General features: G+C 43.3%; 1 pseudogene; it reads right to left on the bottom strand.

Moving 5' to 3' along the window:
* Positions 1-7,428: 7,428 nt before the first annotated feature.
* Positions 7,429-13,633, bottom strand: LOC118623475 (annotated as a pseudogene).
* Positions 13,634-14,310: the final 677 nt, after the last annotated feature.

The raw sequence follows: 14,310 nt of genomic DNA on the forward strand, positions 1-14,310 counted from the left end.
AGACCAAAGCACTTTCCTGTATCTTTCCTGGTAACTACACAAAAGCTTTTCCAGGTGTTAATTCGAACCAATGAAATGTCCAATATTTGACCATTTCTGATCTACCAAGTGGCAGTTTTATTTGGTTCAATTTACTAGTTTCTGAAATTCTTGAATGATCAGAGTACAAGTCAGTACTTCTAATTACTTACATTTCAATTTAATGTCTCCTTAGAATTGATCCTTAGAACTAGATGACAGGTTTAAAGAAAAGCCATATATATGTGAACAAATTTGCAAATGTGTATTGATAAAATAGACAATACCAAATTTATAATTTATTTTAAATTACTAATATATTGTCCAACCTTTCATAGATGCTCAACTTCTGCTTAGACATTGGTGTGAGAGGTGTTACATCAGCAGTGACCTGGAAAGGAAATAATACTGAATTTAGTGTTCAGGCAGGATTATAATAAAACAAAGATAAGATAGGGAAATGATTTTAATGTTTTATTTTGAATTGCATAATTGAGGTGAATGGAGAGCTCCTTTCAAATATCTTATTAAAGATGTTGAGGTGTATGGATCCAACTCAGTCTGTGACTGAGACATCACTAAAGTTTGTGAACTATTCTTTTAAGTGCAGCCTTTGTTAAAGTAGATAAGGGCTCTAACTTTCATCCAGGTGACAAACTGGCTTAGGTTGTAGCCATGCTGTGCCCTTCCTGAAGATTGTTTTTGTATTACATTTTGCTATTTGTTTTGATAATCTGATTAAAATTGTCTAGTATTTAAAATCAAAAAGTTTGCTAGAAGAGTTGTGACTCTTCTAGGTCAAAGGAGTTGTATGTGTACCTTACAATAGTATACTGAAACTATTCCAGGATTGTTAGTCTTCTTAATTCTCAGTGTAACTGTCTTGAATGTGTCTTTGATTATGTTTAATGAAGAAAACAAAGATTTACTATATCATTATTAAAGCAGAATTCTTATTATGGCCATTGATATTTTAACTGCTTACCAACAAAACAAAGGTTTTTTTAAAACTAAAAGTCTCCAGAACATTCCTAACAAAACAACTAATATGTTTTAGTAATTGCATGTAGTAGAAGCACATGGGGAAGCGGTTTTTTGAAACTTGTCGATTTAGGCAAATAAAAGTCTCATGTAATCGGTGTAAATTCAGCTTTTAACTGTCTGCCTTCCTTGATGTATTTTGACAGACTCTTTGCTGCAGTGACCCTTAGCCAAATAGAAATAGAGAGGGAGGCCTTAGCATTTAACAAGGGCAGTAAAACCGCTGCTGTGCCTAGACCACAGAAGGACGCTGCTTGGTGGCCTCCTTTCTTAGCATTTACTGTATGTCTGAAATCAGAATGTTTGCCTTGTTTTTTTTCTTTGTTTCCTTTGGTTTTGTTTTAAATGTGTAAGTTCCTAGAGTACATTCTGATTTAGGACTTTTGTAAATATTTTTTAGCAAAGTCTGAGGGCATTGAATTCTGCATCCTTAGGTGTCCTAAGCATTTGCCATGTGTTCTATCCTGATTTTTTACAACTGGACTGTTTAGTGATAGTACGGCTATGAGTGTATCAATATCCTTGTCAACTCCACAGTCCCTGTCAATACTGTTACTAGTTTATAACTTGACCTTCAGAGAACTTTGCCTGCTTCATGACCAGCTAGACGTGGCATCTGACCGGGATCACTGTATCAGTACATCCTGCACCTCAGGAAAGCAGGGCTCCAAGAAGGGAACTTCCTGGGGGGAATCTCCAAAACTGGAGATGAAGAAGAAGGCAGTAGCAATTTTTGAAGATTACATAGTTGGTTCTCTAAATCTGCTTGAACTGTCTTGATATTTTAGTTTTATTGGACCGAAAGTCGAAACACTTGCTCAAAAATCGTATGTTTAGGTAGAAAAATGTGAATACATTATGTGAAAATAATTGTATTTTTTAATCTTTGAATCTGTAATTATCTTAGACTTTTACCTGAAATTTAGTGAAATTGGCATTTTTCTTTTTTGACAAGGAAAAGAGACTGGAGGAGGGAAAAAAAGGGAGATAAATAATTTCTGACATTCATATGGAATTAGTCAACCTAGGCCACATAAATTATTAGGTTTTATAGCAGTCAAGAATGCATCACTGGTTGGTAGATTAGTCAAGTCTCTTTTTGTTCTCCCTCCATTATGTCCCCCCCAAAGTATTAGGGAAAGAAGGAGGTAATCTAACTTCAGTTGTCAACTCTCACTTGTATGTTTCGATTAGGAATGCAGTTAAAATGAGGTTTAAGATAAGGATGCAGATTTCCCTTTTATATCAGTTTTATTCTCTGGTTCTCAACCTGCTACCTGCCTACAAGATAGAATGACCTGGGAATTTTAAAAAATCCTTCAGCAGTAAAAGTCAAGTTGGAAGATCACACTGTAAGTCCATGTTCCCTGCGATGGCTCCTGTTTCACTCAGTAAAAGCCAAAGTCCTTAAGGTGGCCTGCAAAGCCCCCTACATATTCTAATCCCTATGACCTGTGTGACCTACCTCAGTGTGCTTTGTACACACTGGTCTCCTTCCTGGCTATCCCCAGAACTTTCCTGTTTCACTCAAGACCTAGGGTCTTACAGGTACTTGCTCTAGCTGTTCCCTCCACCTGGATTGTATCACATCTAACTTCAAGGGACTTAAAAAGAACAGAAAGGAATGCTTGTGAACTGGCAGCCGAATATGCATTTGATGGCTAAATAAGCCTGGGGGGGGGGGGGTGCCTGCAGAAAGTGGTATTGGTGTTATGTCCACTCCAGGAGACAGTCTTACTTGAACAAGTGCCAATAGCAAAGAGTTTAGGACCAGAAGGGAATGTCTCATTGTAAGTGTTCCTGCATCTTTGGGGATGGAGTGCAACATCCAGCATTTAGAGTGAGGTTCAAGTTGCACTGGCAGAGAGCTAGGTAGGAAGAGTTTTCTAAGCAGAAGAAACAGGAGAGCTAACTAAGGAAGGCAGCTGAGGCCAGTGAGGATGTTGGTTTTAGCAGGAACTTCCCACACACTGACCTAAAGGGACTGAGAAAGAGGTACATCCTTAAGAAAGCCTGCTTTTTATGTCCTTTGCTTCTTGAAAAGAGCTTTCTCTAAGTTATGTTATATTATATTGCTTATCTCAAATCAGCTTTACTGTCAGGACAGCGGCATTTCAATAATACATGAAGTTGTTTTCCGCCCATATACCACCCAGTGCAGTGCTGCCCCAAACCTAACAGTCTTTAAATAATTTTGGCTGATGTCCAATCAGGAAAATTTGTCAAGTTCCCCACCCAAGTGGAGTGTCCTGGGGCCTCAGGAAGAGATGTGGCCTTGGCAGTCTGGCAGACCTGCGTGGGTCCACGTAGAAGACATTCTTCATAACCTTGGCTGAGCCCTGCTGGGCTGACCTGGCTAGCACCTGGCCAGGCGCTGTGGTCAAATTTGAACTGTGCACTTGGAGGCAAGTGCTTGCAAGCCGAGGCGGGGACCACATGAAATGCTGTTTGAGGTTTCCTGTTTGCTCTATCTACCTCTGCTGCTGCTGCTGCTGCTGCTGCTGCTGCTGCTGCTGCCGCCGCCGCCGCCGCCGCCCCGCCAAAACAAAGTCACATTAACATTCAGGAGGTGAGGTTAGAGCTAAAAGCAGTCAGGTATTTGATAGTTCATCATGTTCCAAGTTTTAACAATGGACAACATATTTCATCATTTTAAACAGAGACTTCAGTTTATTTAGCAACTTGTTTCTGATGTTACTATCTTAAGATTTATCATTATGTGCATATTTTTGAACTGCTTTTAAAGCTATTAATCAAGTCCATTCATTGTGAATATGATCATTTGGATATAAACATTACAAAACCCCTTTGTTTTAATGAGAGAGCTTCCCTCCCCCCACGGTGCTCTGCTTCCTTCCATTCTAAAGCAGTAACCTGTACCAGTTGTGGCTAGGACATGAGGTAAAACACCCTATTTTCTTCTCAGTACTTGTGATTCTTTTTTTTTTTTTATCCTCACCTGAGGACATTTTTCTATTTTTCAGGTAGAGTGGGAGGGGGAGAGAGGAAGAGAGAGAGAAACATCGATGTGAAGGGACACATCGAGTGGCTGCCACCCGCACGACCAACCAGGGCCGGGGACAAACTGCAACCGAGGTACATGCCCTTAGCGGGAACCGAACCCGGGTCTCTCGGGACCGCAGGCCAACGCTCTAACCGCTGAGCCAAACCGACCAGGGCAGTACTTGTGATTCTTTAGAGTAGAAATTATCTGAATTTAAGCGGGAGCAAAAATCAAAAGCAGAACTTTACAGCATGGGCTCTGCTATCTCACTGGACACTTCATCTTCCTGCTGTTCCAGCTGTCCTGCCCCACGTTGCAGGGGAGAATAATGAATCATGTTAAATAAATAAACCCACCTGTCACTGACCCTGAGCTATGCTACAGCTGCCCCTTTCAGAGTCCTCCCTGCCGTCCACACCTGTAATCAGCCTTTCTGCCTTTGAGACTCAGTAGGCAGTTCATGTGGAGACCCTTGCTGTCTCTAAGCTTTGCACACCAGTAGGAACGTGGTTAACTCTTCTCTAGATAATGAGACAGCTCTTGGAGGTGCTTCTGAGGCACTAAAGTGAATTTTGTTTGCCACAGAGCCTATATTGTAAGTTAGACTACCTTAAGACTCCAAATTTGATGTCAGTCATTTCTAATCGTTTTCTGGTGGTTCAGGGAAAAGACAAATCAAATAGAAATTCTAAAAATATGGATTTTTGTATAAATTGAAGAATATTAAAAATTAAAATCGACTGGATTTCTTTCCCAGCATGATTTAAAATAACCTGTTAAAATTCTCAAGCTAGGGGGAAAAAAGTATTTTTTTTCAAACATCTTTGATCAACATTAACCACCCAAATTAACTTCTTAGGTAAGATCTCACCAGCTTTATTACCTTTTGACGTAATTATAATTGCAAAATTTGTCATTTTAACCATAAAATTTAGTGGCATTAAGTACATTCACAATGTTGTTTAACCATCACCACTATTTCCAGAGCATTTTCATCATCCTAAACAGAAACTCCATACCTATTAGGCACAAACTCTTTATTCTCCCCTCAGCCCTTGGCAACTGCTATTTTTTCTATCTCTAACAATTTGCCTATTCTAGATACTTCATATAAGTGAAATCATTCACTCTTTGTCCTTTTGTGTCTGGCTTATTTCACTTAGCATAATGTTTTCAAGCTTCATGTTATAGCATGTGTGGGAATTTCATTCCTTTTTATGGCTGAATATTAAAACTCCCATGATGTATATACTAGTTTGTTTATCCATTTTTCTATTGATAGACATTTGGGTTTTCGCTTTTATGAATATGCTGCTATGAACATGGGTGTGTATAAGTTTGGGTCCCTGTTTTCAATTCTTTTGGATATATACCTAAGAGTGGAAATGCTGGGTGATATTTTTGTTCTATGTTCAACTTATTAAGGAACTGCCAGACTGTTTTCCATAGTGGCTGCACCATTTTGCATTCCCACCAATAATGCATGAGGGTTTCAGTTTCTCCACGTCCTTATTAATACTTATTTTCTGTTTGTTTGTTTGCTTGCTTGCTTGAATAATAGCCATTCTAATCAGTGTGCTGGGGTCTCTAACTGTGGCTTGGATTTGTATTTCCTTGATGACTAGTGATGTTGAGCATCTTTTCATGTGCTTAATGGCTATTTATGCCTCTTTGGAGAAATGTCTAAGTTCTTTGCCTTTTTGTTGTTGTTAATCCTCACCCAAGGATATTTTTCCATTGATTTTTAGAGAGAGTGGAAGGGAGGGAAAGAGAGAGAAATACCAATGTGAGAGACACATCAATTGGTTGCCTCCCGCACAACCCTGTCAGGGGCCAGGGATCAAACCTGCAATCCAGGTATGTGCCCTTGACCAGGAATCAAACCTGTGACCTTTCGGTCTGAGGGCAGGCACTCTGCTGAGGCAAACCAGCCAGGGCTCTTTGCCGGTTTTTTTAATAGGGTTGTTTGGTTTTTTTGGTGTGTTGAGTTATAGGAGTTCTTTTTTTGGTACGTGCCCCTAGCGGGAACCGAACCCCGAACTCTCTGGTCCACAGGCCAACGCTCCCACCGCTGAGCCAAACCGGCCAGGGCTATAGGAGTTCTTTATATATTCTGAATAAATAGCAATACCTTATCAGATACATGATTTGCAAATATTTTCTCCCATTCTGTGGGTTGTCTTTTTACTCTATTGATGTTTACACTGTTTACTCTAATGTCTTTTGATATATAAAAGTTTTTAATTTTGGTGAAGTCCAATTTTTTTTTTTTAATTGCCTGTGCTTTGGTGTCACACCTAAGAAATCATCACCCAATCCAAGGTCATGAAGATGTTCAGCTGTGTTTTATTGTAAGGGTTATACAGCTTTTAAATTTAGGTCTTTGATCCATTTTTATTTTTTTAACAGTGATAAGCAATACTTTTATTTACTTTGTTGAATCAGAGAGTTGTAAAAAAAATTATTGCTAAAGTAGATATCAGGCAAACAGAAGTGCTTTAGAAGTCCAGTTGCCCTGGAGTTTAAACTAAGAGGGGAAAGATCATAATCTTTTCATGCAATACATATTTGGATCTTTAAATAACAGTTGTGACAACAGATAGAATTAAGGAATGCTGCACTTGTCATCCATACAAACACCAACATTTTGGGTTGTATATAATGTAAAGAAATGTCTCCAACACTTTTCGAAATACTGTTGTCGCCAGTATACAGAGGCATGCCTTCAGTGGGCGTAGGAATGCAGTTCAGAAAAGAAAGAAAAAAATCAGCCCTGGCCAGTTTGGCTCAGCGGTTGGAGCATCGGCCTGTGGTCCGGAGAGACCCGGGTTCGGTTCCCACTAAGGGCGCGTACCTCGGTTGCAGTTTGTCTCCGGCCCTGGTTGGGTCGTGTGGGTGGCAACCAGTCGATGTGTCCCTTTCACGTCGATGTTTCTCTCTCTCTCTCTTCCCCTCCCACTCTATCTGAACAAAATATAGAAAAATGTCCTCTGGTGAGGATTAAAAAAAAAAAAAAAAATCACACTGGCTCCTGCCGGTGTGGCTTAGTTAGTTGGAGTGTTGGGTTCGATTCCTGGTTGGGGCTCCTACGGGAGGCAATCGATGTTTCTCTCTCGCTTCCTTCCTCTTTCTAAAATCAGGTTTTTAAAAGTCACACTGAAACTATTCAATTTCTTCAAAATCACTGTGCAGGGAAAATGACACTGAACTGTGATTCTGCTTCCACGCCCCTGCTATACAGCACCTCGACGCACATCCAAGGGCCACAGTAAGACTCTCGTCCTCTGTTTTTGGTAAACAACTGCATGGTAAACTTAGATGCCTTTCCCCCTGGATTTCATCTGGGAATGGCCTTTTCAATTGTTTCATTTAAAAAAGGGCAGGTTTGGCATTTTTATACTTATGCCACCAATGTTCATATTTCTTGGGGTCTCAGGAAGATCATGTTCTTGACCGCTGATACAGCACGGGGAGCTCCCGCTACGTCAGCCTCAGGTCTCTCCAGCTCATTTTGTGCATCTTTGTGTAACAGTCTCCTTCAGGTTGGTCTCCAGTACCATTGCCTCCCTCACGGTGTCTGCAAGAATATTGAAAACCTCGTCTACATGGAAAATTAAATCCAGTTCAGACATTTTCAAACACTTGTCTAATGTTTCCACAGATACTTGAATCAGATCTAAAATGCCAAGTTCACTTTCTGAAGAATCCACACAGAAGACAAAATATAAAGATGCATAATGTCTGTAAATCAGTTGTCAGCTCCTCCAATTAATAATCCTCCTCCTAGGAATCACATTTTCATCTCTCTTAGATACCAGATGGAATGTCTCCCTGTTCATTTCCTGTTGTGTATCATCACCGTGAGGCTGGTAGGACTCAGAGAGCCCGGGCTTCCCTGGGCTGTGAAGATGAGCATCGCCTCCATCGTGGCCGAGGGGCTGACCGGGTGGGCCCGGGGCCACGCAGGGGCAGGGAGGGAGCCTCGCCTGGATCTCTCTGGGATCCTTCCCCACCCCACCCCTGATCCATCTGTAGTTAATTCTTGTACGTGGTGTAAGGCAGGGCTCCAGCTTCCCTCTTTTGCAGGTGAATACAGTCTTCCCAGCACCATTTGTTGACAAGATTACCAGCTTTATGATGCTGGGTTGAGCTATTCCTTTTTTCTTCCCGCCTCACCTGTCATTGGACACTCAGGCTAGAGGCAGAAAGCTTGTAAACTGCTTCTTCCCCTTCCTATTGCCTGGCTGGTGAAGATCAACCCTGATTTCTACAGTGATAACAGCACTGATGCACCAGCAATTAGCCTTTATATATGCCTGTCTTCCTCGTGAGGCTGGTGGTGGCTGGGAGAACTGCTGAGACGATGTATACAGAACACCTACCGCTGCCTTCCACACCGTGGATGAATCAGCCAGGGCTCTTCTTTTCCAGGCAGTAGAGCCTGACGCTCGATAACTTAAGCAAAAGTAAAACGTATAGAAAGGCCATTAGAAAGCTCACAGATGCATTGGACGGCTGGAAAACCAGGCTTGGAAATGGGTAGGAACCAAGGTAATTAAAGGAAGGGTCTATCGTATTTGCTTCATAGTGAGACAGACACCAAAATTTAGTAAAGCGCCAAGACTGCACAAAACGCTGTATACGAGATTTCCCAGAGGAAATCGGCACGGTTCGGAAGAGCGAGTGAATGCAGGGCAACAGTCTACGGCGACTGTCTGCTATAATTTATCCGGCTGGTTTTCCAACGTCCAGATCCTTCTCTTTCATGTACTCCATAAATGCACAATGCACTAGCTTCTCCCCAGAGGGAGACAATACGCAGGGTTGTCAGTTTCTGCTCCACGTCCAGGATATCTCTGTGATGTGTGTATAGGTATATAAATTTTCTGAACGACCTGAGAATACACTGGACAACATTGTGCTTCTTTACCTCTGAATTCTTCAATGTATATTTCCTGAGAACAAGGATGTTTTCTTACATTATCATAGTACAATCATTACAATCAGGAAATCGAACTGATAAAATACAGTTACCTGATCTACAGACCACATTTAAATGTCAATTACCCCATAGCTGTTTCTCACTCCAAGGTTCAACCCAGGATCATGCATTGCATTCGGTTGTCATTAACAGTTCTTCAGCCTCCTATGTTTTTAATGACTTTGCCACTTTTGACAAGTAGAGGCCAGTTATTTATTTATTTATTTATATTTTTTTAATCCTCACCGGAGGATATTTTTCCATTTATCTTCAGATAGAGTTGGGGAGGGCCGGGGAGAGAAACATCAAGGTGAGAGGGATGCACCAACTGGCTGCCTCCCACACGACCCCGACCAGGGCCGGGGACGAACCACAACCAAGGTACATGCCCTTGGCTGGAATCAAACCTGCGACTCATAGGTCCTCGGGCCGATGCTCTAACCACTGAGCCAAACTGGCCAGGGCAAAGCCAGATATTCTGAGACTATGTATCAACTTGGATTTGTCCAAGGTTTTCTCATTATTAGTTTCAGATTATGCAATTTTGGCAGAACCACCACAGAACTAAAGTCACGTCCTTAGTGCACCACATCAGGAGGCACAAGTCATCTGTTTGTCCCATTGCCGGTGATAGGACCTTTGAGCTCTCACAAGGTGATACCTGCTTATTTACCTCTACTGTGAAGTCATTGTTTTTGCCTTTGTAATTTGTGGGGAGATAGTTTGAGACTGTAAATAGTCTGTTCTGCATCAAACTCTCACCCACCGGTTTTAACATCAGTTGATTTCCCAAGTCCACTCTTTCATTAGAAAGCCTTTCCCTTTTTCCCACTTTCAGCACCCCATCCCTGCCTCACCCTATTCTCCACTCATTGTCGGTCCCCACTCCAGTCCTGAGCCTTTGACTGACTGCCATCCTCTCCGACTCCTACTCCATCTCTGGGCTTCACCCCTCCCCAAGTTTTCCTGTCTCCTTCAACCCCCTGTTTTGGCCTGGAGTCTGGACAGTGTACCCTAGCAAGAAGAGTGGACACTGATAATCTGTTATCAAGAGCATTTATCTCAGAGAACATTACATCAATCGTCCCCTCCTTTTAAGTATTTTATTCCCTTTCTTACATCTTACACATTTCTATCTTCCATCAATCCTGAAAATTATAGACACACTTTCATTGCTAATTTTTGTTTCATTGGCTTTTCCAAAAGTCAAAACTAGTTTTTTTTCTTAAAACATTGAATCCTGATTAGACTTTTTAAATACCTTATTCTAAAAGGTAGTTGTCAAAAATATACAATCGTGTGTGTGTGTGTGTGTGTGTGTGTGTGTGTGTTTGAGAAAGGGATTCAGGGAAGTGCGGTGGGCTGAATGTTCATTTGTTTCATACATTTACATATAAAATTCATATGCTGAAGCCCTACTCTCTCCAATGTGATGGTATTTAGAAGTGGGGCCTTTGAGAGGTAATTAGATCATGAGGGTGGAGCCCTCTTGAAGGATTAGTGCCCTTATGAGAAGAGACCAGAGAATTGTTCAGCTCTTTTTTCCACCACGTGAAGACGCAAGAGGTTGTCAGTTTGCAACCCAGAAGAGAGCCCAAAGCAGAACCCGACCATGCTGGCACCTTGATTTCTGATCTTTAGCCTCCAGAACTAGGAGCAATAAATTGTTGTTTACAAGCCACCCGGTCTATGGCAGCAGCACATACTAAGACAGGACCAAGAACAGCAAAAGTACGACTGCGCCTGGAGTAAGGCTAGTACATAGAATGCATGTCATGTGGTTCTCGGCCTCCTTATAGTCAGTGCGAAAGGAGTTTTATCATTAACTTGTCATCCTCATTCATCACACAGAGAGTGGTACATTTTAAATTTCCCAAACTGAAGTAGCAAAGTGTGCTACTGAAAATTTGGAATATTTTTACCACGTTCCAGTGGTGGGTGGTTCGTCCTGGCTTTACCTAGTATCCTCACATGCGTCGTGCTGATTGGTACTCGGCTGCAGACTTGCACGAACCTCTGCAAATCTCTAAAGGTCCTCTCTTCAGCTTTCTCAGAGACTTTCCTGAGAATTTTAGTGGCCTTGGCTTCCCTGGACTCCCAACTCTGCCCAACACAGGGAGGTCACCAGGCCCCACGTGGTTCTACCTCCCTGTGCCATAGCCTCTCCCCAGGCAGGACGCTGGGGCATTCCCGGGGCTCAGGTTTTCTCTTTGCTTTCTCATAGGGGGGCTTCCTGTGCCTTATTGCCTGATTGTCCAATGTCTCAAAAACCTTTGTTTCATATAATTTGTCTGTATCCGTAACTGCTTTGGGTGGAAGGATAAATCTGGTCCTGGATACTCCATCTTGATTAGAATCTGAAGTGCCTTGCTTCTGAACCCCACACTCTTAAGTCCCAGCCCAGATGCACCAACCTATGATCAGAACTCTCTGGACAACATTTATATAAAAATGTCCTAATGAAAACTCAATGACCTTTTATTTGTTCTCACTGCATCCGCGTTGGAGGTCCTCAGATCTGCAGTGAGCTGGGAAAGGGGATCAAGTATTACAAGGTGATGTTATGGTATTAGCTTTTCATGTTATTAGCTGAACCCAAGACTTCTTTTATTTTCTAGAATGTAGTCATTTTTGTTGTTTATCGTGTCACAGTTGCAATGTTCATCATGTAAACATGATGGCATCTTAAATGGAGAATATGTGGATATATGTAGATTTACTAAATATTTTCAATTCCCCAATATCTGGGGACAAGTAAACTATAATGACGATAGAAAAAGACAATGAACATAAGAAAAAAATTACTTAGGTATCAACAAAAAGCACCTGCAGACTGGAAGGTATCTCTTGTTTGCACGGTGACCCCACGCTGGATCTACCCTAACCTAGGGGTGCCCCTCCCTGGCCAAACCTGCATGCAGTTTATCCAAATACAGCTTGATTTCTGAACTCACAGCCCCTCTGGAGAGCAAGGCAGTGACCTATAATATAGGAAGAGCAGTCTGCAGGGCCAGAGGTCCCCTTCCAGTCAGCCGCATGAGACCTTGGAACTGGGTTAGGAAGGGGAGGGAAAAGCAGAGCCAGCGTGATGGAAAGCGCTTGCCTGTGTCCTGGATTTCAAAACAACAGGCTCAGCTAAGAAACTGTTTAGCTGCTTTTCTTTCCAAAATCTTTTACAGCATTTATACCTTTGGATGATGGTCGTAGAGGAGTAAACATGTTCCTAAATATAGCATGTAATTTTAGCTAGGCAAAGCCTCAGCGATGCATCATTCAGAGGTGTGACAGCTCCAGCCTTCTGCATGGGCAGCCATTGCTGGTCACTTTCAAGATTCTACCAACATTTGTGACTCAACTTGTTTCTACTATTCCGGCTGCCACCAACTCATGGGTTCCCTCCACAGACCTTTAATCCAAATTCCCCCAAAGAGAGGATCCAAGTGGCTGGCCAGTCAACATCGATTCTCGTCCTGCTGGGCCGAGCCATGGCCAGACTGTGAAACAGCTGCCTTAGACTCAGAGCAAACCTTCGACCTAGGTCACATGGGATAAGGTGAGGTCACCTGTGAGTGTGGCGAGCACTCAGTCCCATCACATCCAGTATGTAGCTGGAGGGTTTTACTTAACACTTCCAACAGTGCGTGCAAGGCCCCGAGCTAATCCCTGTAGAAGATAAAGATGTGGGGAAGCCTTCATTCCTGCCGCTGAGGAGCAGTGTTAGATGCTGTACAGTTATGAGACAAGCCAGTGAATGAAGGGGGGGTGGAAGAAAGGCAGTGACCAGCTGATGCAGAATGTTGGTTCTACCCTGAGCCATGCCTGCGGTTAATTGCTTAACTCAGGGCTGCTCCCAAATTAGAGCTCAGTGATAGTTATTACTATGGAGACATCAGATAAAGCCCCACCTTGGAGCCTCCCAGACATGTTCCCATGTCCCAGCCAGTTCTGCGGGACCAAGGATTGGGGAGCAGGCACAGCCAGTCCGATGCAGCTGCTTTTTTGCAAACGGGAGCGAGCACAGCAGAGGCAGACTCCTCAGAGCTGTCGCTGTCGTTTCAAACTGCTCTAACTGTTCCCCAGGGCGGCCCCCAGCCCAGGCCCCCAGGCCGGCACTTTGGCTGGGCTACTGGGAGGTAGTCTGGGGCGTCAGGAAGCTATGAGTGCATTCAGTCCTCCAATCTCACACACACACACACACACACCGTTTTTGTCAGCAGGTCAGCTGACACCATACTTCCAGGAGTCCAGCTCCCATGTCTGTCTTGGGATGTGTGGATTCAGATGAACTTCTCTTGCTGGGTTCTTCATGGTACCTTCGACTTCGTTAAAGCCATAACCACACTGGCTAAAAGTTCCTCCTGAACAGCAAGGGGCTGTGTTTCCCTGCGTGTCCCCAGCACCCACAGAGCCAGCCTTTGGCCCCCATGGGCGGACGGATAGCTCAGGTCGGGGCTCCCACCCACTGCTTTCCCCGAACACACAGTGAGCCCTTCGCCTCGATGCACGCTTCCCAGGCCAGAGCAAGTCGAGTTGAATGAAGAGCAAGAAATATGTTTTATAGTTCTGCAAATGCTGCTTGTAAATTCCATTTGGGTCTTGAGTTTAAATTGGCCAAAATTAATCTTTTCACCACAAAAGTCAAGATGACCATGTAGCAAACATGACTTTGGAAAAATCACCTTTGAAGTACTTTTGGGCAGGCTCTCAGCCACTGGGAAGCACAGAAGCCAGCCCTGCGGCCACCCCTCCGAAAGAACTAGGAGCAAGGACGGAGGGGCCACCCCCAGGGACCACCCCCACTTCCTGGGGCTATGAGCATGAATTGTATCCCTATGACTACATTTGGCCTAACTTCTTATACTTCTTATTTGTGAACCATAATTGCTTGTTTTGTTTTATCCTCCCCCGAGGACTTTTTTGTGTGCATTTGTCTTCAGATAGAGTGGGAGGGAGAGAGGGAGGAAGAGAGAGAGAAATAGAGATGTGAGACAGACACATCGAGTGGTTGCCACCCACACAACCCCATCCGGGGCCGGGGACAAACTGCAACCAAGGTACGTGACCTTAGTGGGAACCGAACCTGGGACTCCAGTCTGCAGGCCTACGCTCTAACCGCTGAGCCAAATTGGCCAGGGCCATAATTGTTTGTTTTTTAAATAGAGGGTAGACAGCAAGCTGCTCCCAGGGGTTAATGCGAAGTCTCGCAGGTTGGTTAAGGAAGGGGAGTTGCTGACCCATCATCATGCTTTTCACCCAAGAGTGTCTG

Source organism: Molossus molossus, unplaced genomic scaffold (assembly GCF_014108415.1).
Source record: "Molossus molossus isolate mMolMol1 unplaced genomic scaffold, mMolMol1.p scaffold_m16_p_1, whole genome shotgun sequence".
Taxonomy (NCBI): Eukaryota; Metazoa; Chordata; class Mammalia; order Chiroptera; family Molossidae; genus Molossus; species Molossus molossus.